At 35.2% G+C, this 25,684-nt stretch overlaps 1 protein-coding gene across 3 annotated transcripts in view; it reads left to right on the top strand.

Moving 5' to 3' along the window:
* Positions 1–25,684, top strand: part of KCNH8 (potassium voltage-gated channel subfamily H member 8) — a 221,496-nt gene that overhangs the window by 63,256 nt on the left and 132,556 nt on the right. The gene's annotated exons all lie outside the window — the stretch shown is intronic.

Raw genomic sequence — 25,684 nt, 5'->3', positions numbered from 1 at the left:
ATAACAGTACAACAATTCACTACTTTGCTTATTTTATATTTATATATTCATATAAATATTTACCTCAAATTTATTATTCAATCTTGCTAAAAGTATTTTAAATCATTGATAGCGCTCATCAATAACTTAGTTGTAACTGGTTGTAGCTCTTAATCTCACCACAGTTTAAGGATTTCTGAGAAGTTTGTTTTTTCGAAGCAAAATTAACCTGTACTGTTCACTAAAACTTCTGTATACAGAATGTCAAAGATGTTGCTGTTTGTAATTCACTATAACTAAATATTGATATTTTTTGAAATTTGTTTCTGAATTTTTCAGACTTGCAGTTTAACCTATAAAAGTAACCATAAAGAAAACCTAAAGTCATAGTCCTTTAAGAATTAATAATGAACATCAAGCACATATTCATATCATATAGAGTAATACATATATAAATATATATATATTTTTTTTTTATCCTTTATTTAAGATTTTCAACATACCAAATAAGTAGCAATAATTTACACATCTATAAGGAAGATTGTACAAAGCAAATCTACAAAATATAAAAACAAAGTCAAATGCAAAAAGGCAAAAACAACAACAACAAAAATATAAATGCTGGAACCATCAATAAAACAGAACCAAACTGTGCTCTATATCACAAAAAAGAAAAAAAGAAAAAGTGTGGGGTGGGGTTGGAGAGAAGTGAATATACTCACCAAAGATGGTCAAGCTGTCTTATGACCTTGAGGATGGGGGTCCAGGTGGTTTCTGTATTCCTGGGAGAAAGTAAATTCAGACCAATAATACCAGGTGTTATAAAACTTTCTACTTGTACCTCTGGTAGATGAGAAAAGATCTTCCATTACATATATTTTTAAAGCATACATCAATAATATTTGCATTTTTTATGTGATCTTTGTCTAAAAAAAAGTGTTCACTCATGCAGTAAATCAGTGTAGAAGCTGTTAGTGTTTTTCACTACTTTAGGCTTAACACTAGAGGGCAGCAGAACAGCTGCAATTTCCCATGATTCCTTTCATTGTGTATCTCATTCAGTGCTGTGGCTGCAAAAGCCTGATGAATTTCTGAATGTTGTACTTTGGGATGAAAGAATACAAACTCTCCATTGTCACATGTGACCGCAAGATTTTTTTGGTTTAGTCACATGGAGTGGACGAGTAATTGTTAGCCATAATTGTTAAATATGTGTATGTGCAGGATTTCATGGTGGGTGAGGGTAGAAGTTATAGGCATAAGTGCAATATTGCTGATGACATTTAGAATTTGTTGCAAAAATGTGAAATGGCAATTTTCACTTGGGTAAAGCAGTACATAGCTTTCTTAAAACAAAAGTAGTTCTAAAGGTTTTTATATTAAATGCGTCAGGGACCCAAAGTGGAAAAAGAAAGACATTTTGTTTTTTAATTTTTCCAAGAATAAGCTAGGTCCCCTGACCCATATAACTGTAAAAAGTAGTATGTATCCAACAGTTATGGGTTTCTCTACAAAAGCTGAGTGAGAATCTGCAGATAAAGACAAACAACTCTTAAAAGCTGAAAGAGGCAATATGAAGATTTTTAATTACACCCTGCTTGCAAATTCCACTATTCAGACTTTTATGTACAAAGTTAAATCAAGACGAACTGTAAACAATCCAAGAATTAGAACAGCACAAATCAATTAACTGCTTAAAGACTGGTCAGGTGTTCAAATCAAAGCTCACGTCATGCAAAAATGAGCCGCAGAAAGGTTTAGCAATGCTTTCCTATGCGCTAGGGCTTGCTTGCAACAGACAGAATCCTTACATTTTAACAGAGGTGAATATCTGAACTAGGGACCACAGCAATTAGATGGCTGAAATGTTTTATAATTATGGTTGGAAGAAAAAAGGTGACTTTAAAAAAAAAAAGAAGTTGCAAGCTGTAAACCACAGGGGTTTTTTTTACTGCGGCTTGTGGATTTTGGTTAGGGGCCAGTCAAACCACGAATACACTGTATAGGTAAAAACAATGGATTCTATTAAAGGAAATACGTTTCCTATTCATTCCTGATCTGTACGATTGTTGTGGGGCAGAGACATTGAACTTGTAACAGCTCTGCTAACTCAGAACTGAAGAACAAATTTATTTATAAAGAAAGCTATGCAATTACCATGTCAGCCCTAATACGATAGCTACAGTATTTTATTTATATCCAGTGGCTAGTTTCTTCTTCAATGCATAGTTTTATAGCTAAAATGACTTTAGAAACAAAATGTAGATAGAATGCAGAAGTACTTAAACATCATCATTTGGTTTCTGCTGCTGCTGTTTTTAAACGATTAATAAGGTGTAAATCACACACATACAATTTAGGTTTGGAGCTCCTTTTACCGTTTAATAGAAGTAGTAGAACATATTTACCTTCACACATTTCAGCACTTTACTGTGATTGTGTATGTGATCTATAGCTTATTGGGATCCTAAGCACCTTGGGGGCCTGAAGATCAGCACCAGAGCCAGAATGGAAGTGGTCTAGTATTTCTGGTGACAGGCGATTACTTTATGTATAGTTCCACCCTGGGATGAAAAAATACATCCAGTAAATACTAAAATAAACCAGTGTGTTAGCTAAACAGGTCAAATAAACAGATTCACCATAAATGCAGTCACATCAGTTGCTTATACTTACCTTCTCTTTGTTGCACCATCTCACCATTCTGCTGCTGGTTGGGAAGAATTGTCATTGAGATCATGTGATTGACTCCCTTACTCTATAGAACAATGATAGGGCTTAGCCACTCAACAAGTTCTAATCTAAAGCTTACCATACAACATTTTGACTGTACAGTATATTTAAAATTTCATTTTTGATGATATGAGGGGTACCAAAACTATCCAGTCAAAATGTACCCAATAAGGCAGAACTACATATTTGTTGGCAGATCTAAAGAAGATTGTTCAGAAATTGTTTGTGGTGGGCTATGAATATATAGAAACTCTAGCTGATCAAGAGAAAGGAGAAAAAAAAATAACAATGACCTGGTGTACCGGTGAACCATTTATTCGGAACCAGTGATCACAACCACAGTGATATTTGTCTGTAAGTAGTGTCTATAGCTCAAATCAAGTGCTGTGCCATGAAGAGACTGGTAGTTGGTTTAAGCTAAGGGTCACTACCAGAAGGACCACCAGTCAACTGTCACATGAGCCCGGACAAATAAAATTTCATCTAATAACATTTTTATTAAAGTTTTCCGGTATACACAAATACAACATACAAATATACATGGAGAAAAACATAGAGAAAAAAAATAATTTTAGAAATGTACAGTCTAACAAATGGTGCCAATTGTGAAACATGGCAAATAGAGCTAGTGCAGGGCCTGGAGATATCAATGCCACTCATAAAGCAGGAGAAACCAGGAACAAAAATTGTGAGGGTTTGATCAGCAGTAACTTAAAAAAGAGGGCTTCAAAGATCTCAGTAACCCTTTGCCTGCATCCCCATGGAGAACCATTCCATAACAGCATCATTCAAATTAACTATTAAGGAAAACAAAACAAAGGCGCAACGGACAAAGACAGAGACAGAAAAAATAGGAATGGGAGACGGGAAGGACAAGGGAAAGGAAAGGGAGTTAGGGTGAAACATTTATATCTAATTAGTTTAGATACCTAAGTAGTTGAGATTAAACTTTGAACCAGTCTCAGGCAGCCCAAGTCAATTTAAATTGTTCAAATCTATCATCATTATCCGCAATTAGGGATGAGTGAACACCTGGAAGTTCAGGTTCGCCGGGTTCAGCCGGTTTCGGATCTGGGTACCCAAAGTCGTAAAGTTCGGTATGGACCCGAATTTTACAGTTCGGGTTCACTAAACACTAATATTAATGGTTAGAATGGTTAAAGTTTTAGAGTACAGAGGGACGTAATTGTATGTAAACAGCTTAGAGGGGTCCGAGGGAATAAGGATCCCTAAATATTTCATTACATCATTGCAAATCCTAAAAGAGGTGGTACCACAGATAGAAGTAATTTGGTCAATCCCTAGAAAAATATTAAGGACTTCTGTCTTAGAGAAATTATTCTTAAAATTGCTGTAAGTACTGAACCATTCAAATTTCTTGAGGATAGAAGGTATAGAGGTGTGGGGGGGGGGGAGTAATGTATAACAGAAGATCAACAGCGTACAGGAATAATTTATGATGAGAGTCACCCAGTTGTATACCTTTGACATCAGGGTTATCCTGCAATGCAACGGCCAAGTGCTCCATAACCAGAGCTTACAATAGTGGAGACAGTTGGCAACCCTGTCTGGTACCATTGTGAATTTTGAAAGATGCAGATAAGGAGCCGTTAACTCTCACCTTAGCCGATGGAGAGGAATAAAAAGCCGCTATAATCGACATGAGATTAGATCCTAGTCCCATCTGTTGCAATGCTTCATAGATGAAGGGCCAACTGACCCTGTCAAAAGCTTTCTCGACATCTATAGATAGCAAGCACATATGGATTCCTGAAGCTGTAGCGTGTTGGGTTAACCAAAGTAGTATTTTTTTAAAGCCATTTATAGCATTTGCTGGAATATACGTGCAAAAAATATAATTTAAAAAAATAAAAGGAAAACTTCTTACTATTGAAAAATTCAACATGTTTCATATGTAAAGAACACCTTTAATATTTCTATACTAACCTTAGTGATGATCTTTCAACTCATGTTTCTATTCTATTTTTGTATACTGCAACAAGATTCAAAACAAAAGTGTTCTAACAGCCACTCTATAACTATAAAAGGAAATATATATATTTAAAGTCAAGAAAAAAAAGACCACAGCTTACTAGTGCTTAAAAATGCTAGATGCATTTTTTTAGGCTAAGGACATTTTTTCCAAGTACAGAAAAATTATTTTAAAATATGTCCTTGTAACTTGCGCATTAAAGCCAACATTCCATGTTATAAACATTCTTGGCTATCCCTTGTGAACTACAGAACACTCAATGTTATGGAGACAAGGACAGGGCCAGTTTTGTACTCCTGCCCTAGGACGACAGCACCACTCTTCCATGGATACAGTACAGTGAGGGAGGAATGTTAGCCCAGGACAGGAAGTATTACTGCCAAAATCACTGGGTAAAATTAAAGGGAAAAAAGCCTATCAAAAATGGTAGGCTGTGATATATTACATTTTTGTTCTTAGGTCTAAATATGCTTTAAGTGACAGAATTGCAAAAAGATATTGATTACAGTGTTGTTGTCTCTGTGAGGTTGTTCATACTGCTGGCCCTTGAGGATGAATTTATACAGCTATTAAAATGTCTTTCAATCTCTTTTATTTCACATTAATATATATGTGAGAAATTTCATTTTAAATTAAAGTTGTCAGATGTACCTACAGATAATATGGACATTCACAGCAAATTGAATATTGACTCACAATGGCTTTGATTGTACCGTCGTGCCAGAATATGTTAAGTGCAGATATAAATTGCATTAAATAATATTTATATTTAGCATAGTAAAGTATTTATACTTTGAATAGTATAGTACTTAAATTTAGTATAGTATATTATTGTATTTATATTTATATAGTATTCATATAAAAATATTATTTATAAAGTATAGTATTAAAGCGTACCTAAGCTCAGCATTTTTACTTTACATTGAAGGGTACACAATCCTTCTATATAAAGTAAAAATGTTGGTGTTTTTTTTATGCAATGCTGCGGCAATCAAGACTTAATGGGGGCGCATAGCCTCCTCGGAAACCTACATCATGCATCCCGGGAGACTCTGGCTGCTCCTTCTGCGCATGCCCTTATCTCGGGCATGCACAAAAGTGGTAATCTTTTCCTCCAAGAGGAAAGAGATGCCGATCTCACGCATGCACAGTGAGATCGGGTCCCTTTATTTTCCCCTTCAAAGCGGCTACATCACCCGATCTTGCACCTGCAAAGTATGAGATCAGGTGACAGAGCAGGAAGATCACAAGAGAAGGCAGAAGATGGCAGCGCCCGGCACTTCCTCTGCGCCGGTACAAAGAGGAATCCCAGGACGCTGCAGACCGGATTGCAAAAAGGACCAGCACCATCGAGGTATCTGTCAAATTTAAGGTGTAATTTTTTTGTTTTTAGTTTACTTCCACTTTATTATAGTAATCTAAAATGTTTAAAAAAGGTCTACCTTTATTTCTTTAATCCAAACAAGAGTTGTGTTCTAATGAACACACCATTAAAGAGAAATGAAATTGGTAAAAATCATTTTTCTGCCCTGTGTAAAAAATAGCATACAGTGAGCATAATACTGAACTACAGGATGAGAGACCATTTAGGTAAATCATCTTCGGAAGCATAATTATGTTGAGGGACAGGGTTATACTGTGATCACTGGAGCCTGTAGGTGTAAATGTTTGGTGTCTTAGAGCTGAACTCTGGGCAGACATAAAATACTTAAGTTAATGCAGCTTTTTATTTATAAATTTATCATTGGAATTTTCCAATGCAAACAATATAAGTATCTAAATGTAAGCAGTTATTAGCTTATTCTAGTGCCCTAAAAAGCAAAGCTTAGAAACAGAGAAGCTGTAGAAGGAGCTATTCAGTTGTAATATAATAATGTAGTTTTTATGTGCTCTATGCTAGCAAGTGCAAAGAGCAAAGTGAGAGATCAGTTCATCATTTTGCTGCATCCCCGCACTGTCCAGCTAGAGACAGTGGAGGAGACAAGACTTAAATATGCCTTTTTACCAGAGTTTTTCCACAACAATATTCCCATACAAATACAAATGTGTATTTACCATGTATACCTGAGGGTATTTACTTTAAAAAGCCTACTTTATGTAAATGTATGAAAGCTTGAAACTCTCATTGGGTACCACCATCCTAAAAGTTGTCAGCCAAATGATACTCGCACATAGGTGTGCCCACACTTTTTTGGCTCACAAGCTACTTAAATGACCAATTAAAAATGATCTACCAACAATTAAAATGCTAAACATATATTTATTTATATATATACCGAGTATGACACAGAAGTGACTGGAGCTAATGAGACATTGAATGGCAGAACATTGCACAGACATTGCACTACAAGACGATAGTGACAGGAAAGCTATAGCTCACCTGTCATAGGAGCATGACGTGCTGCAAAAGAAAAAGAACTGCTAATATTTACAAAGCTATCTTGGCCACTAGTAAACAGCAGGAAGGGGTAAGGCAGGGCTCTGCAATCGTTGCCTATGCGATCAACGTTTTGTGCACCCCTGCTCTAGCATTTCTCAACCTTTTCACCCCAGAGGAACTCTTGAAATAATTTTCAGGTCTTAGGGAACCCTTGTAAAAAGTAATATTTGTGAGTCAGTGAGAAAAATGCCATTTACTACGGTGGTCATTGAGTAAACTAAGTGGTGGTGATGGTAATAAATCCGCCTTTACAGACAGCTAAAACGATAGTTGCCATCCCTTGCCTCTGCCAAGTGGTGTTGGACCCAAAACTAAGGAAGTGCCATGACAAAAAGTTCAATAAGCAACGGCTTAAGAAACCCTAGGATTCCATAAAACCCTATTTCAAAATGGCTGCTTTACAGTATGCCCCTTGACTTATCCACCAGCAACTCCAAAAAATGTATGTAACAAGGTGAGGAGAAGGGAGTTGGATCTGGGTAGGTTAGGACTACTATATTTTCCACCAGAGTGGATATAGTGAAAATCAACTTTAAACATACATTCCCTATGTTTGCTAATGAAATTCAGAACATAAAGAACCATCTTATAGAGCAGCATGTAGAAGCCACATGACCTATATATAAAGTTTAATGTTTTTATCAAATTTTACTGTTATCTTTTTTAGATTTATTTTACCTGTTTAAATACCTCTTTTATTTTACCAATTCATTCTAGGGCAAATTATTAGGTTAAGGGTTACATCATTTCTATTCATTTTAATCTCCACTGTCTACAGCCAATATTCCTTCACTGTGTGAAAATTCGCTTCACTTACAAAATTGTAATTAGTGAAAAAGTTTACTGGAACAATATGGTATTCTAACCATGGTATACAAATTGCTTAGCTATGCTTAACTCTCGATAGTGGCTTGTGTTCTACTTTTTTATAGTTCATCAGTTTATGCACAGGTATTTCCAAAAATGCAGTAAATGAATTCCTAACTTTCCACATTTTTCTAGGTCACCGGTGTATTAGATGGCTGCTTTAGAAATGTATCTGAAAATAGTCTGTGAATTCTATCAGTAAACCAACAAATTTGTTTGCCATGCTGATTTAGTGTGCAACTACTTCATAAATAGGCTTTTGCAATATGACTCAGATAGGGAATTTTTATTTAGTTGTAACTCTAGTATCCTATATTTTCTTTTTTAGCATTTTGTTGAAGGCAGAGGCTTGTTTTACCTGTTATCATAATTTCTACCTAGTCTACTAATGCTCAGGAACATGGAGCATGGAAAGGTCAAATAACCTCCGTCTAATGGTGTTTTCGTGAAGCTATCAGAGTCTGTAATCATATTTCTTTCTGCATATTTTGGCTTACTAAATATGTGTACTTTCTGCTTTCTGTCCTTTAATGTGCTCAGCTTGATATCTGCACACATTATAATAAATATAATAAACTCTCTTATTTATGCTTATTTGCACCTGAAGTGCACAGATTCCTGAATGAATTTCTGCTCGAATTCTCAAGCCACACATTAGTAAATCCATCCGTTAATGTTTATGTATAAGGTGTGTATAGTTTTTGCTCATTGAAATGCTTGCAAACATAAAACTGTGCTTGCAAATATGAAAAGGAAAATATACTCATGAGAGCAGTCTAGTTTCACATTTTTTCTATATATATGTATAAGTGTGTGTGTGTATGTATGTATATATATATATATATATATATATATATATATATATATATATATATATATATCTGGCAAGATATATTGTGTAAGATGTTCTGCTTTTCATTAATTTGTATTATATTCAGAGCTAGAATAAAACATCATTGTCCTGTCACCATAGAAATTCTTAAAAAAAAGCAAAAAGCATGAACCAAAGCACTGATTTACAAACTTAATTTAAAGAATGCCTATCCTTTACGAATTATTAGACTAAAAATACATCCAAGCAGACCTGAAGTCCTACAGTGAAGATTCACTATTTTACAGGGAATTGTACCCTGAAAGTTTTTCCTGCTGCAATGGCAAAGTTTCTTCTAAACACTAACACTTTCTTTGCTTTGATCTTTATAGTTTTGTGATCTACAACATGAAATGTTTGAACTGTTTATGTGATTTTTAGTCTCATGAGATATGTTAATATCACTACTGCTCACTGTTCTCTTTGCAGAAGAGGAAGGTGTGCTGATGACCTGTAGTGTAGTTATCACCTTGCATCTGCTTCATCTGTTCTATGGATCTGTGCTTTCTCCACCTCATTTGCTTCAATAGGCTCTTCTTGATCAATGGGCCTGATATTTTTTAAAGCTGTTCAAGGCTGGAGAGGATACACTTTCATCTGTGAAGCTGGGTGTTCCACAAAATCTGTATTTGTTATACATAATTACATGGTAAGTCAGGTTGAAAAGACATAAGTACATCAAGTTCAACCCCTAGGGAAATAAACATATCCCAGATATAAAACCCTATAGATCCAAGGGAAGGCAAAAACCCTGGTGCAATTTGCTTCAACAGAGAGAAAACAATTCCTTCCTGATTCCATGAGGCAATCGGATGTTCCCTGGATCAACAGTCTGTTATCTTTACTTTAAAGCTTTAATACCCAGTTATATTCTGTGCTTCTAGAAAAGCATCCAGCTTTTTCTTAAAGCAATCTATAGTAGTTGCTGAAACCACTTCCTGAGGGAGCCCATTCTACATTTTCACAGACTATCTTCAAAGTCATTAGCTATTTTCTATGTTTGTTATCCAAATGTTTTGAATCCTGGGCCAGATCTATTTCAGGTTTTCTGGACCACCCAGCTTCACTGATGAAAGTGTATACTCTCTAGCTTTGGAGAACATTAGTAAATCAGACCCATTATCCCATCATTCATCAGATCACCAGGGCATGGGGGAGCTCTGATATAGGAAAGCAGAGTACTGCTCCTGGCTGCTGTACTTAGAAGCTTCTCAAATTAGAAACACAGGGTGTGGTAAGGCAATTACAAGTTTTGATTTTTACAGCTTCCACTGACTATGTCCTCTTTAAGGAGTGTAAGTGGCAGGTCACCCAAGAAAACATTTTCAAGTTCTTGTCTGCAGCCTTGATACACACACAACTAGATGCTATGTCTCCATGTAAATTGTGTAACAACCTCCAGCCCTCGGCAAAAAAGAAATGTAAGTTTGTTACACACTTTACATGAAGACCCAGTACCATCTACTGGTTGTCAACAATAATGCACAAAAGATTATTTAAGAGCAACTAACCCTAAATACTCTAATCTGTAAAAATGGAATTAAAGGTAAACAGACTATGCCCATGTGATTTAATTTTTTCCTTTAAAAAATGTTTTTTTAAAAGTACACTTTTTAAAATTTTTATGTATTTAATTTAATACTACATTATTTAATGTATTTAAATTATTCGACATTAGAAAACAGACGAAACTAGACTTTTAAACTAGATGTCCAGTGAACCTTGTCTTCACTTTTTCAATATGTTAAAAAACATGGTGCACCTTCAGTGTGTGTAAGATTTATGTTTTTTGTATGTATGGACATTCATGGCAGACAAGCTCTTCAAAGAGGCTGATTGGAACCCAATAAAACCAATATAGTTTATAGGGCACAGATATATTAAGAATCTCAATTAACCTACAACTGTGTGCAAACAAGCATTGCCTATGTATCTTTAGTAAAGACAGCATCAGTCATACTAGAAGTGTACTTTAACTTGCAAAGCTTTAACTGTAAGAACACACATCTGAAAAAATATATATATAAATATATATATATATATATATATATATATATATATATACTATAGCTGTAAGTTAATTACTGACAGTGCTGTCTGATTGGCTGGTGATGTCAGTCCCATTCCATGAAAATGCTACAGTTTAAACCCATTTATAGTATATTATTTACAGTACACAATGTGAGTGTTCTTATTGGCTGATGTGCTCTCAACCACTGTCCAATGAAAACCGTTTTGCAGCCTGTTTTTCACTAATAATAGTAGCGTTGGTGGGAAATGAACATAGCAGGCATCCTAGTCTGAAAGCTGGAACCTACAGTTTTTTTTATATGTATCCATGGTATCAAGTACTTACAATATTAATCTGAATTTGTAAAACTGGCATTCGCCCTACTGGTGCTTATGAAATAGAAACTTGAAGTCCACTTTTCTTTTGTATTTACAACAGAAATGTCGAAATATCGGTATTGCTGTGAATTCCTCCACTAGTGACTCTAGAGATGTGCAGCTGGTGTATAGAGCTACCACTGAACACAGAAATCTAATATTTATCTCAGATTCAAATACCATACATGATCATTTACTTTAATTAAAACCGAAAGCTATAGCAGTATGTGTCATTTGCCTTTACTACTGAAAGACTCTATGCTGTAAAATGTGCAAATGAATTTGCAGAAAAAACATACATATGTAATTATCATACTAATTGCATTGCCACTTTTGATTGATTAAATTGAAAAGCAGCCAAAGAAAGCTTGCATTCTAGGACGATGTTTAAAGACCGGATAATCCACTTGGGAAAATAAAAGAATAAACTCTAAATGAGAATATATTCAGAAGGGTGCTTTTACCGTAATCATTTACTTGAGGATGACAAAGTCCTATTCCTGTGATTCTTGGTTGTAGTAGCTTTGTGAAATAACAGAAGTACAATTAAAAGATTAATATACTTATATAGGATACATATAGAGGAACTGGAGGAAAGGCAATTCAGAAATAGATATGGAAAGCCATTATACACAATTCTTATTAGTTTATCCATGTTGTTTCCAACTGTTTTAATAAGAAAAAAGCTTACAATAAAAACAAGACTACAACGTAGTAAAACTACATGGTTCAATGAGGTCCAAAATTCTTATATATATCCTCAAAGAGAAAATATAGAGTTTTTAATGATTGCATGGCATGCTGGCATGCATGAAAGCATGCATCAAAGTAAGTATAAATACATGCAATCTTTCCGAGGTTCTTGTTGCTCATCCAATGACATTGCAGATTTGTTTACTTGCCCCTGAAGTCCTTGCTGGACTGAAAAGTGTCTTGCAACTGGGGATGAGCGAGAATGCCTCTGATATTCTCGCGAAAATTTCCCCAAACTTCTGATAGGTCTGTGAAATTTTGGTGAACCGATTTTGTGAATTCCATTGAAGTGCAGGTTCCCACGCTCCCTGGGCTGTACTTATCATTGATAAGTACAGCCCATGGAGCGGGGGAACATGCGGTCACAGCTGATTGGAGGCACGCAAGTGCCTCCAATCAGCTGTGACTGCAGGCGAACTCCAGATGAACTCTCAATGAAGTTTCTCCATTGAGAGTTCATCTGAGTTCAGTTCCCATGTTCACCGGGCTGTACTTAATACTGATAAGTACAATCAGCTGTGACTGCAGGCGAACTCCAGATGGACTCTCAATGGAGAGAATTTCTCCATTGAGGAATCATCTGAGTTCAGAGAGAACACGACCTTGTGGCGAATCACAAGGCCATTCTCGCTTACATGTTCTGTAAGCGAGAAAGGCCAGATTTGCCACAAGATCGAAATTAAAAATTTTGCTTGCTCATCTCTACTTGCAACACAGTAATACTCTGGGCTGATGGTCCTAAGGGTACATGTCTCAAAGGGAGTGGGATGCTGGACATGTTGAAGTCTGAAAAACTTGGTGGCTAGAAGAAGAACTGTAGTAGAAAGCTCTGGATTGAAAGTAAGCATTGCATCAAAAGTTTTTTTAAAGCTCAAATTTATTAAAGAGTCTAAATGCTAGGCAACTGAACATGAGAAATTAAATCAGAAAAATAATATTATCAGTCTGAAGCAGGTAAGTCTATGTCAAACTTGATACACAGCCAAAAGCATACAAAGCTATTTACCTGGCATTAGGATTTACACAATTGTGCCATATATTTGCTAACATCATAGACCAAGAAGTACATAATGACCATAAATAATTCTGAAACAAGTTTGAAAAGAGATAAAGACATTGACAAGAGAACCAATGTTATCTCTTTAAGAGGTTAATAATACCCATAAATGTAACGCATTACATGCCAATGGCCTATTTTTGTACAATGGACACTTAGTTTCTTTGTACATGATGTTATTATGATGTCTGTGGCAGTTGTCAGTTTTGCATAAAATAAATAATGTTTTTTAAAGAAAAAAAAACCCAAAGTAAATTAAATTAAAAATACGGTAATCAATGCATGTAAAACAACAACTTTATTTTTTTTAATTTAAATTAAGTGTCTAAAGCTTTCAAACTGGTTTGTTTAATAAACTAGATAGTCATATCTTATGTTTTACCTAAAACATCCATTGCATTTACAAACCAATTTTATAATCCTAAATTCATCTGTTAATTTTTTGCTTTGTTTTCACTTTTTTATATAACTCAAGAAATCTTGCTTTTTCCAAAATGACATAAAGAAAATATAGCCAATATAGACATCTGCTCTATTGTGAAATTTTCCTACTTTTTTAAAGTTGATTAAAATATTTCTTAACTTTATTTTAAATCATGAAACAAACCCAAATCTGTCAGTCTACCTGTGTACTGTAATACTTATATGCCTTCCTTGTGCTTGGATGATCTTCCTGTGAATTCTCAGTTTCCTCCCTTATCTCAAAGCTAGAATGGCAAGTTAATTGGCTTTTGATGTATACTGGCTTTGGTGCGTGTGTTCTGATTTATGCGTTAGGACATAGGAGTGCAAGCAGAGATGATTGTGCTGCACAGCAAAAAAAAAAACAAACATATTAAATGTAGAACAATTCCTCTTAAACTAATATGTCATTTATTGATAAAGTCTTGTTAACATATAGAAAATTACATGTATTATAAATATGCAGTTAATTGGATGACTATTGTATTATGTTTGTGTTGCTGTTTTATGTTTGAAGCAGAATTTTATTTTTCAAAAGTAAGGGAGATTGTGGTGGTGGGGGGTAAAAGCTTCTGTTGGATTTTCTTGGCTAATCTGCTAATCTATAATGTTCTCCTGGGATAAGGATGGGATACAAATGGTATAAAATGACTCTTTCAAGAATGTACCATGCAGGTCATTCTAAAACAGCAATTCTGCTTGCACCCACTCCTGGTATTCTTTTAGAGGCCTATTTATCAAAATAAGAAATAGAGAACAATATTTGTTCTTTACGTGTTTTGTTTTACAATTGTAGAAACGTCTTCACGATTCCAATAATGCTAGATGTATCAAAGTAGGAGCATTTTTTTCTAGTGACAAGCGACTGAAAAAATTGAACAGGCATACCACAACACCTCTGATTACAAAAATTCTATTTAGTTGTATAAACAATTTTTTTAACTAAAAATTAGCAGGAAATGTACCACCAATTTTCAATTGGAGTGGAGAGAAGTAACAAAAAGGGGCTCAAGTATTTGAAACAACCATCCTATATTTCCATTGCAGACTATAGCATTCTCTACTTTTAAGAGGAGAATAAAAGGATTGAGTTTGTTTGACAATTTTCTTTTGTTTTTTTTTTAGAACAGAAATAAAAATTTGGCAATATATTCAAAAGTGGATTTAAAAAGAGGTTTGGCAAATTTGAACAGAAAATTTAAAAAAAAGTTGACAGTTGATAAATGGTAAAGAAAAATACCATTATTATAGCTAAAATAGTGCTGATAATCCTGCTTAACATTTGTTAAATGTGACACTTAATGTCTGTTCTAATCTAAACAGCGCACATTCACCAAGAAGTCCAAAAAACAAAAATTATCTCTTTTGATCATGCATTGGTTACTATAACATGTTTTACATGTGTAAGTGCAAAAGAATTGCCTGCTATGATCTAGGACCTATTTTTTTTTTTTTTTTTTTACCATTCTGGGACCCAAGAGAAGAATCTTTACCAAAATTTTAGCAAAGACAAGTAACAATAGCTGTATATTAAAAAAAATATAAATGCACATACAGTAATAATGCAAATCTGTATTCATAATAGATCATGGGAGAAAAAGGACTGCATGTGGGAACCATTGTCGAACAATTTTGTCTATGGTGGTATCATGCTAACAAGCTACCCACAGCTGCTGTCTTACACGCCGATTCTTACTCTAATGGAGTCAAACATGAAGCTTTCTGCTATGCCATTAAGGAATTTATTGGGTTTGTGTTTTTGCAAATTATTAAAGCTACCCAAGACTGGAGAAGACAGACTGTCTTGATAGGATGGATTTCTTAAAAGTCATTTGTTAGCAAATGTTTTCGATCCTGTATCAGAACCATTCCAGGTTTGCTTGATCAACCAGGTTTACTGATGAAATTGAAACTTCTTCAGTATTGGAGAGCTTTAATAAATTAGGCCAAAAACTCCACTTGTGTCACAGGTGGATAGAGTAAGCAAACTGTATTCATCCCAAGTTCCTCCAACTTTGTAGCAAATAACATCAACACTGATAGTGATCAAAAAACCATGGTCAGTCAGAAGCAGATGATAATAGTGAATATGAACAAGCCCAAGGTAACTGACATCTTTTGTGTTCTAAACCACGCTATTTTTATTAAGGTTGTCTCACCTGTGTTTTTTCTCTGCCTTTAGTTAGTCTCTATGATCAGTGCCAGTTTCATACTCAATGAATCTTTTTCTTGGATTTGAATAAGATCAGTTTCTTTTAATTATACCGTATAAATCTCACAGAAACTGCCATATGAGAGGAGCATGATGATCTATAGTTCTGTGTGCCACTGCTTTTCTGCTGTTACTCTTTTTTCACATTCAAATATATCCCTTTCAAGTAAGATTTCCATAGAGAGTTGATAATTGCAGCTTGGGATGAAGGAGGACAGAGCAAATGCAAAATGTCTAGAGAACTTTAGTAAGACCTGTGCTTCATTTTCTTTCATGTATTAAAGTGGTCAGTCCCTGTGAGGATATTGTATGTCATTATTATTCTTAATTGCAACCAACATAATTTGTGTATAATTGCTTTTCGGTCACTCAGTGAATCTCTAGCCATTTTATGCTTTTTAATTGTGTTCATATTTTTCCACTGGGATACTGTAATCTACAATCATTTTGCATACTTTTACTTTCCTTTAAGAGGTAATTCATATGCAAAATAACCAGCCTTATTGCTAGTTATTTTATTTTTGTTACCAACTTTTACAGTAAGCTGTTTTTAAGCATCAAAATAATTATAAAGTCAAAAGTTTGGACCGAATTAGGAACTCCAGCCAAATCTTTCTCTCCCTCTCCCCTTAATAAAATACCCTATACAGGTAGTCGCCAAGTTAGGGATATCCAACATACAAATGACTCCTAGATATGAACAGGGCTTCCCTCTTCTCTTGTGCAGGACGAGGCTTGATGGGGGGTGGGGGGTCGTTTGCATGACTTGCAGAAGAAGTCTTTTGCTGAACACAGCTGAAGTTGTGGGTGATCTTAAGAGCTGAGCTGATCTGTAGCATCTTGTAACTCTTTAATGACCAAGACAAACTTTGCAGCTGTTTCTTTTTGCATATCAAAGCACAGCTTGCTCCAGAAGTTATTGAATGTCTAGGCTCCATACTGTTTTTTTTTTTGGTTTGTAATTAGCTCACAGTGAGAATTTTATAGACTGACTGACACTATGCTGCCTAATATTATGTTGGGACAAACCTAATTGGATTTTTAAAAATAATGTACCTTTTCCGACTTACATACAAATTCAACTTAAGAACAAACCTACAGTCCCTATCTCGTATGTAACCAGGGGACTACCTGTACATACTTTTTCCTTGCCAGTCACTAGCCAGTCCAGTGACATTGGTAGAGTTTCCTTTGCTTTCTAGATGGTAACCTTTTCTCCTGAACTGTGCAGCGCTTACATATAGATGTGTGGGGTCCTATTATTAAAACCTCATATGGGTGTTCCCTTCCACAATCTTCAACAAAATGGGTTTGGGTTTACAGTTTAAATCCTTGCTAAACCCACAATTGAACAGGGTAAATTGTTAAAGCAACCATGCTGATAAGATAAAACTGAAACTATTTAAAAAAAGAGGAATCTCTATGGGAATAAAAACACATTCTAATTTTATTTCAAGGTATTTTGACAACAAAACATGTGAATGATTGTCTATTATAGTTTATGAAAACATGCCTAAGTTGGAACAGTGTTTATATAGTATTGGTTTTTCCTTTTCTTTTTTGTATTTTATTTAATACATTGGTACATTTTTATGGCAATGTTTTCTATGTATTAATGAGCAACCCTAAAAATTTTGAAGTCCCCACAAAAAAATGGTGAGTTTATATTCTCAAAGAGATTTCTTTTTTTATATATACTCAAAAGGGGGTCTTTTTAAGGTTCAATTTTTTCCTTCTGTACCCACAACCATTTATTGAAAATAAATTGCCACTATTACCTTTGAAAATTGACTTTGTTAATTCATCGCCTATCCCTTTCTGCAAAAAAAACATGTCTGATCACCAGTTGTTCAAAATGAGACCTTGGTTCCACTTTAAGTGCTGCAATGGAAGACCATAATTATTTTTGAATATTTACATCTCAAAACATACTGCATAAAAAAGATAAACCTGCTTCATAGGAGAATTTCATTCTGTCTACTGTTACAGTAGCTGAGTTAGGCATAGCAGGACTCGGAACATCTTGAACATTGTACTGTTATGCTCTGACATTATAATAACAAACTTAGATGAGCAAGGCATATGTCAATTATATCAAATATAATACATTTTAAAAATATTCAAAGTTTGATTGTACTCCGAATTCTGTAGCAATGACAAGGTACAATCAGTGTTAGAGAATATCTCTACAACATGTCACTTGTCAGGGCACAGCCGTCTCGTCAGGCTTTTATATCAAGCACTAAGCAAAAAAGTCAGTGGAAGAAATCTGAGTTGATGGGCAAATGTGCTGTATGAATATGATATTTTATACATGTTTCCTACTATATTTTTGTGACAGTAAATATGGCACATCATCTAATGTGTATTTCTAAAAATAGATTTCACACAAATAATTTTAATAATAGGTGAATGTTTGAAAAGGGCTTAGAGCTAAACCTGTACTGTCATTCTGCTTCTGTATTTCCATTACATACTGAAGGTGGGCAAGTGGTGATGTAGAGAGGCCCATAGCTATAAGATATTAGGCGCAGGGCCTACATGACTGGGTGTGAGGCCTAGCCCAGGGGTGTTAAGGGTTAACAAAATGTAGTAATGCTGGGAGGGGCTGTGCTAGTGTGGAGTGTGAGGTAGGAGGGGATTAGGAAGGCAAGGATCCAGTGCATGTTAAAGTGGTGGATTTTGGCAGGGGGGATCCTCTTTGGTGGGGTCCACCCCCTTATGGTGAATGAATGATCATGGCTTCTGAGGTGGTGCTGGGCAGCTAGGGGCCAAGGTGGAGATGTTGGAAGAGTTAAATTCCTTTTGGGTTCAGATTTTGCCTTCTGAGACCTGCAGCCTGGGTATTCGGGTGTATACCTGGGAGGTTGGAGTTTTAAAACATTAGTGTTATTGTTGTTTATGGTTATGTATTCTTAAAAGGGGGGAATTAAATTGTTAGTTTGTTTGGTTATATTTAAATGGGTGTTATTTTATGTCAATTTATGCTTGAATATAAAAGTGTAAAATCGAGTTATTTATTTTGTCATTTATTTGTGATTAGATATTTATTTGTTATTTACTTAAATGGCTAATTTATTTTATTATGGTTAATAAACGGCTGCTTGCCAGCCATTTTAGGTCCAAAATTGGTGTTTGTGTATTTTAATGGTTGGTAAGCAGTTGAGGGTTGGGGGGAGGCGGAGGTTCTGCCGGTGGTGTTAAAGGATGGGATAGAAGCTCCGAGCTACCCTGGTCATGAGATTAACAAATATGGTAAAATAATTTTACACCTATACATAAAATTTTTAAAGCTAGTTATTACTTTTCTAAAATAAATAACTGCACTAAAGGGTGCTTTATATGAAATTCTAAACTACCTTTTATACATTTTATTGTTAAAGCAATCAGAATTGAAAGACATTTTAGAAAGCTTTTTGTACAGAATGAGAAATGTAATTAGTATAGTTTAACTAAGGGCCCTTTTCCACCAAATGCCTTGTCAATGGTGTGTAGTACTGCAACACCTCAACATGTCACTTGCATTGGTGCACTGCAATACTTTCATTAGGAATGGCCCACCAATACACCTAGAAAATGCACGTTTATTGCAATGCAGCAAAACAACATAACAAACAAAAAAAAGCAGCCAGGATCCATTGTTTTTATGTGTTGAGGTACACTGAAGCTATTCATTAGTAGAATCAGCACACCAAACAAAAAAACATAAAAGCATTAGATTTAGGCTGCACACTGTATTATAAATAGGCTTTGGAAGAGTACAGGCTGTCCACCAAACACTGCATACACTTTCATCAGTGAAGCTGGGTGATCCCGAAAATCTGGAATGGATCTGGTCCAGGATTTTTAGTAAATAGCTAACAAATAACAAATGACTTCCAGAGAATTGTGGTTTATCAAAAAAGATGACATAATATTGGCTTCCTGCATTAAAACTTAACTGAAAAACTTGTTTTCTTAGGAAAAGCCATTAGTTGATGGAAAACACAATGGGCCTGATTTATGAAAGCTCTCCAAGGCTGGAGAGGATATACTTTCATCAGTGAAGCTGGTTGATCCAGAAAACCTGGAATGGATCTGGTCCAGAATTCAAAACCTTTCTTAGCATATAGGAAAGGACTTTGAAGAAATCCATTCCAGGTTTGCTAGATCACCCAGCTTCACTGATGAAAGTGTTTCCTCTCCAGCTTTGGAGAGTTTTAATAAATCAGGCCCAATGTTTGCTTTGAGAAGTGTAAGTTTATCTCGCATTATGAATAATACTGAGTAAGAATAATATGTTTTCACTTTGCCAAAATGGTCCTTTTGAAGAGACAATATAATCATGCTAGAAAAGGATTGGTAAATTAAGTGAACACAGCATAGCTAAGCTCAGTGAATGATCTATATTTCTTTAAGAAATAAAACCCACTTAATATGATTTAATAATGAGCAATATGTGGACGGTTTGTAGCTCAATTTATTTGTGTATAAGGAAACCAATCCAGATCTGGCCTGAGAGTGTTTAAATACAAGGATGAACTGATAGTAAATAAATACGAGTGTTTATCATCAGCATTTCAATGCTGCATTAGTTCTACAGTTTATATTTAACATATTACATAACAAATGACTTCCAGAGAACTGTGGTTTATCAAATTAGATTAGCATAATAACAGTTGTCTACTATATTATTGCTAACTGAAAGAATTTTTTTCTTGAGAAAAGCCATTAGTCGATGGAAAAGTTGAGCCACTGCTAAAAAATCATTCAGTTAAGTGAAATACAGCTTTATCTATTGTGCTCTGTACACAATGGGATTTTTTTTAACATCACCAATGTAAAGAGACAGAAGAAGACATCCAATGATGTCATTAAGGGAAACCATCATTTAAATATTAGTATTACACAGTATATAAGTAAGTGCCATCATAATACGCAGCGCTGTACAAAGTCCATAGTCATGTCACTAACTGTCCCTCAAAGGGGTTCACAATTTATTGTCCTTACCATAGTCATATGTCATTAATGTAGTCTAAAGTTAATTTTTTTTCGGGGGGAAGCCAATTAACCTAATCGCATGTTTTTGGGATGTGGGAGGAAACCCACGCAGACTGGAGGAGAACCTGCAAACTCCATGCAGATAGTGCCCTTGACAGACCTAGTGCTGCAAAAGCAAGAGTGCTAACCACTGAGCCTTTTTAATGAAGGCTGCAATGTATTGTTCTGTCCTACACCTGCTTGTCTTTTCTAGACCAGTGAAGCACCTGCTCAGCATCACTGTGAGTTAGTAGCATGCAGATTATATTTTAGATACTGGCAGCTTCCAACAGATCCCTCTTTAAAACAAATAATATAATTAAAATATGGTAAACTTATGTATATGTCAAAGGTCTTCGGTTACATTAAATGTAATGATCTATATTAACCAAGTGGGAATGTGTTTAAAATGTTTTACACAAAGGAACATTGCAATGCAAAAAATATATCAATATTCATTGTGCAAGAGTAAATCATTCTTTGTGGCTGATTTACTTTAAATATAACGTGTTGTGATCTTTTTCCTTTATTCTTCTTTGGAGTTTCTATCATAAATAAATCATTTGGAACAAATACTGTTGCGCTTATAAATTATTACTTTGTAACCAAGGGCTTACACATGCGCACTTATTACAATTATACACAATGTCTAACATTGGCTTTGTTCCATATTTTTAGCCATGCAATTTCATTAAAAGGGATGCTCAGTACTTAGTTGATTGTGCTTCTCAAGTGTAATTCCAGTTGTTAAATACTATGTTGGATCATTATTATAGCTGAAGGGGGGTGTATGCAAGCTCAGAGAAGGACCTCTGCTAATGCTTACCATTTCATAATATTATGTATCATATCAAATGTCAGGCAATAACAACAAATCAAGCATCAAAAGTAAAAATTAATACAAAACTATTATCTCTGTTTTAAAAAAAAAAGTGCATTTTAACACTCATTTTTTATTTTAACTAGTTCCTGAAATATATTACATTTAGTTAGTTGCTTGGTGTAAATGTTTCTCTGATAATTATTAGTTTGGAACAGGGGTTCTCAAACCATAAAGAACCAGGTTTACATTGTTCTTTCCTTCGGTCTGCCCCTGGCTACCACTAGATGGACATGAAACAAAGAAGTGAGATGGGCTTTGTATTAGATTAAAGAGCAGTTCATACTCTTAAGGTCCTTCTAGTGGGTGCCAGGGTATCTGCTTTAATATGGCTACAATGGTAACACAATGCTGCCACACTGACACATCCTGTCTAACACTCCAGATTATAAAGACAACAGAAATCCTTTGCAAATTACTTTTTCGAGCAGGCAGAAACAAACAATCATAAAGAATAGTCTTTATCCAACATTTGCAGGCTTTTCATGTCCTAAATAACAACAATATTGCCAGTGTAATAAAAAATTCTTCGGAAGGGGCACATTGATTAAAAAAATTTGACTGGTAGCCTTTCCTCTCTCACCAAAAATATTTTTCCTTTTTTTTTGTTCCTGTTGGAAAAATTGCTTTTACTTTTTATCTTGCTCAAAAAGTTATCAAAAATAAACTTGAGGCAAATCTCCAATGTGGCACCAAGGTCTAGTATATTACCAACTTTGATCTCAGATTCAATCATTTTATTGGATCAGAATTTGTACTGGAATTAAAAAATGTCCATGTGTATTTGCTCTAAAACAAAATAATCTGACTCTCCTAATTAGTTACCTTTTGGCTAACATTACCCTTAAACTACACAACAAACACAGTTTAAGCCGGGTAACTCTTCTAGACATATAAACAGATCTATATACAAGCCTAAAGAAACAAACAAAAATGACAGGGAAAATCTATGATATTAATAATGCTTAACAGAGGTTGTCTGGGGTCTGTTTAGTGTAATTACTATCATAAATCCAGTAGAATATTGGAATGTTTGAATCTCTTCTTTTACAAATATCTTGAAAGGTTGAACCTAAAAACTTTTATCCATATACTGGTATAAAGTATATAAATAATATTAGATAATCATTGTAAAAAGCTCAAGATTTGCTTAGCAAATGGAAAAAATAAATAAACAGTTTTTTTATTTAAAAGGAAGAGTCAATAAACCTATTTTCACGTACAACTAATATGTGTACTTACATCTCTCTTGTCATTTATCTTAAATAATCACGTACAGTATAGCCTTGGGTGACCTGATCATTACAAAAAATCAATTACTTGTTTAGCATATTGGAAAACAAATGCAAGTTTATACTGAGAATGCTGCTCCTCAGAAAAGATCAATTTTACAGTTTGTCTGTGAAAGTTCTCTTTTATCCAGGTCATCATACAGCAGTGTAGTATTTAGTCTTAAGAGTTTTCACTACTTATCCAAATTGTTTTTCTATCATTAATGAGCGTAATGTCTGGAATATACCCCACATATTAATATCTTCAACTTAATCCAGTCATCATGGAATGTATCAAGGCAGATTTTGACTGTGTTCCCTAAAAAAAAGAGTTCCTAAAAGTTCCCTCAGTCTGCTTACATGGCAGTTTGCCAATATGGTTCAAACATTTAAAAACAAACACCATAAAGCAACTATTCAAAAGTAGTAGTTTGTTCAGGCTTTGGTAACATTTTTTTAAATGTGAAACTTTCATCAATTTACAAATTCCACTTTGAAAAAACGTATTATATTGAAGTGGGCTGGTGAAACAGACAGAGCTTCTATGAAAACAATGAACTTAAAGATAACATTTTTAATACGGTTGTAGGAATATGTATCATTAATTTTGTTACAAAATAGGATTATAATAATATTAAAAGAAATGTGTGGAGGGCCTCCCCTATAATAAAAGCAGACCTTTCCCAGCCATGGAAAGTGGTTCCACTTTCTATCCAAACCAAGCCCCCTGGAAAAGGAGGGATGTCCCTATTAAACCAATATATATAAAATTAAACTGAATAATGGTCAACGACAAACTCACTGGCATCCTCAGTGATAAAATGGATACATCTGACCAAATTTGGGAGTCCTGGAAATAGTACAAACTGGTGTAATACACTTTAAGGCTTACTAAGGTCTCAACGTATACCCACATATTTTACTTTGACAGTCTCCTACCCCCTTTCCTTCCTCCTTCCCTTTTTTCATATCTAGAATTGTTCATCTCTATGGCTTTATGTCTCAAATGTTTTGTTCATTTTAATTTTCGATTGAAGCTCGAGATGGTTTTTACAAAAGTTGTTTTCTTCCCAGATCTATGCTTGTCATTAGTAATTTTACAGAGAACTACCTTTTAAACAAGTGTCTTGAAAGGACTCTTATGCTACTTTGGACTTATGTCTTGTGTTAAGTTAAGTGAAGCCTACAAATAAACACACAGCACAGTAGAAAAAATATTTATTATTTGTTTTTGTTTTTTTGCCGAAAAGGAAGATCCCATCACAATTCATCCAACACTAACAGCTGCCTCTTGCGTGACAGGAGCACCATCAAGTCATTCATTAAATAGATGGAGTACTGTTTTGTTGACTCTGACAACTGAAATCCCCCAGAATATAGGATATATGTGAAAGACTCATTGACAGACTCTAGCAGACTAGAGTCAAATGTAAAACAAACAGGGGTGTAGTGGGGCGGGCACACGCAGTGATAGCCTTCACGATTACCGTGCCCTCTATTTTTTATGATTACACCCCTGAAAACAAACCACCTCACTGCTCAGTAGTTGGGCAGAGCCCCTGTCATCATGCCATTGGCTTCCTGTTTTCAATAAACTCCCTACCCATAAACCCCCACAATGTTGGGATCATATTGAGGGGATAATGTCTTCTCCCTCAACTATACCAGCCAAAGGGAATGCTACCTTCTGTTTTCCTTCACAACTAGCTTACAGCCCCACTATTTACACTAGTTAGTAGCATGTAACCATGTAGCATGTAAGCATGTAAATAATAGCCTTCCATATGAACCTGTTACTTGTTACATACAGCTGCTTGATGTGTACAGTTCACAGGCTGATTCCAGTTCAGATTTGGAATATTATGTGTTCAAAGTTTTGCTTCAGTTAGGCTAAACAAAAATCAAACCAAACTGAGGCAAACTTGAGCCAACAGTACGAATGACCACAGTTCTGATAGAATACTTTACCTTAAATCTGAACAGCAACACTTTCCTAGAACATGATAGAAGGTGTAAAAGTTTCTTAAACTACTCTATTCTAATAAAATATCATAGTTCTGTCCTGTCATGAAGTCTAGCATAGGTGTTAGTTAAAAAATGTTACATGGCTGAATCTGTGAATTGTTGTCAAATTGTCAGGTTGGAGATGTGAAATTTGTTTTATATGTGGCTGGTAAAAAAAAAAAAAACTTTGAAATATCTACTATATTAACGAGTAACTTTAGTTGAATGTGACTTCATTACTAGTAACTATTGATTTTTAGATAAATAGCTTTTATAGCAATAAAGCCAGACACCTTCACAGGGGGTATAGCAGGCATGACAAAGGCAAGTCCAAGGATGGTTCCTTACCTCCCGAGTGTGTTCCCGGGTGGATTTTCTGTGCAAACAGCGGTAACCCCGAGCCACACTTGGGCTGAATTTCCAGGGAGGTTAAAACTCCTACCTTGTTCCCAGTTCCAGTAGCATCCTTCAGCAGTGCCCGCAGCATCCTCCAGCGATGTTGGCGTCCTTTTCTCCTACCAATGACGGTTGGGCATCTGTGAAAGCTGGCGATGCCTGGCCAGCATCTGCGTCCCCAGGGTGTGAACGATGGAGACGCGAGGTTAGGGAAAGCAGATGCCGGCTGAGTATGTGCTCGTGAGTGTGTGTCTGGAGGGCGGGACCGTGCAAGCAGGTAGGCGGGACCGGGCGGGAAATTAAAAATTAAAAAGATTTTTAAATGCACTGCTTTTGCATTTAAATATCCTCTTTAATCA

This window comes from Pyxicephalus adspersus, chromosome 5 (genome assembly GCF_032062135.1).
Source record: "Pyxicephalus adspersus chromosome 5, UCB_Pads_2.0, whole genome shotgun sequence".
In the NCBI taxonomy this organism is placed as follows: Eukaryota; Metazoa; Chordata; class Amphibia; order Anura; family Pyxicephalidae; genus Pyxicephalus; species Pyxicephalus adspersus.
The sequence above is the reverse complement of the archived record's forward strand: the minus strand, read 5'-3'. Positions and strand labels throughout refer to the sequence as shown.